Source organism: Austrofundulus limnaeus, unplaced genomic scaffold (genome assembly GCF_001266775.1).
Source record: "Austrofundulus limnaeus strain Quisiro unplaced genomic scaffold, Austrofundulus_limnaeus-1.0 Scaffold1820, whole genome shotgun sequence".
Classification (NCBI taxonomy): domain Eukaryota; kingdom Metazoa; phylum Chordata; class Actinopteri; order Cyprinodontiformes; family Rivulidae; genus Austrofundulus; species Austrofundulus limnaeus.
Genome location: NW_013954222.1, coordinates 40,226 through 41,761, shown reverse-complemented (window position 1 = coordinate 41,761; position 1,536 = coordinate 40,226).

Sequence of the window (1,536 nt, the reverse complement as noted above, 5' to 3'; positions counted from 1 at the left end):
GAATATTTCCAAAAACATGAAAATAGCCAAGGTCATTCCCATTTACAAAAATGGTGAGAAATGTGTTTTCAGTAATTATAGACCAATATCCTTATTACCATAGTTTTCTAAAATCTTGGAGGAGTTATTTGTAATCAGATTGGAACAAATTATCAAAAAAAAAAAAATTAAGTAACAGTCAATACAGTTTTAGAGCCAATAGCTCTACTTCAATGGCTCTCGTGGAACTGATAGAACAACTACCAAACGACTTTGATCAAAAACAAYATTGCTCCAGTATTTATGTAGATTTAAAGAAAGCATTCGACACGACTGACCACAGCATTCTACTTGAAACTGGGATTAGAGGACCAGCGTTACAATGGATATCTAGTTGTTTGGAAAATAGGAAACAGTTTGTACAAGTACAGTACATGATGTAAGATCTGAACTCGGTGGAATAACGTGGAGTTCCACAGGGTTCTATACTTGGACCAATTTTTTATCTTATTTGTGAATGACTGGTTAATGTGTCAGGGCTCTTTAAAGGTGTTTTATTTGCAGATGATACAACTTTTTTTGTTTGGGTAATGACATAGAACTGATGTTAGAGAAAATCCAAACAGAATTTGTGAAAATACAAAACTGGTTTAAACTAAACAAATTATCATTAAACATGGATAAAACTAATTATATGATATTTACAAAGAGACAAAGAGCTGTTAACATTCCATTCTGAGTTGATGGTGAAGAGATAAATAGAGTCAGTGAGGTAAAGTTTTTGGGTGTTATTATTGATGAGAAACTGACATGGAAACCTCATATAAATTATTTAAAAATAAAACTAGATAAATATATTGCATTGCATTATAAAGTCAGGGACTTGTTTAATGATGAAGTTCTCTGTATATGTTATTTAACGCACTAATTGTTCCACACTTGGTTTATTGTGTTGAGGTATGGAGTAAAGCATGTAAGACTATTACACATCCTGATTTTATTTTGCAGAAAAAAGAACTATAAGAATTATCACTCGAAAACATTACCTTTATCCCTCTAAGATACTATTCTGTAAACTGAAATTGCTGAAATTCTATGATCTGGTTGATTATAACATTTTGTTAGTTATGTAAAAGGCTCACCAAAACACATTACTTTTAAACATCCAGATAAACTTTACAAAGAGAGAGCTGTTATAATCTTAAGGGGACAGAGACCTTCATGAAACATAAAATTAGAACATGTTTGAAAGAATGGTGCACTTTAATCCAGGGAGTCAGATTATGGAAAAATCTGGAAAATTTTGTTAAAAGTACCAAATCACTGTACATGTTTAAGAGAATGATAAAGGTTAGATTGTTGAAAATAAATGAAACAGTTTAATATGTATTCATTTAATTTGTTGTTCTAGAAAGAGTTGATGTTTTGTTTTGTTAACTGAAGATTATTATAGTTTGAGTTTATATTTGAGGAAAAAGAGGCAGATATAAGATTTTTTTCTTCTCTCTGCCGCCTTTCATTTAATTTGATTTGTATTTTCTTTTTTTTATTGTACAT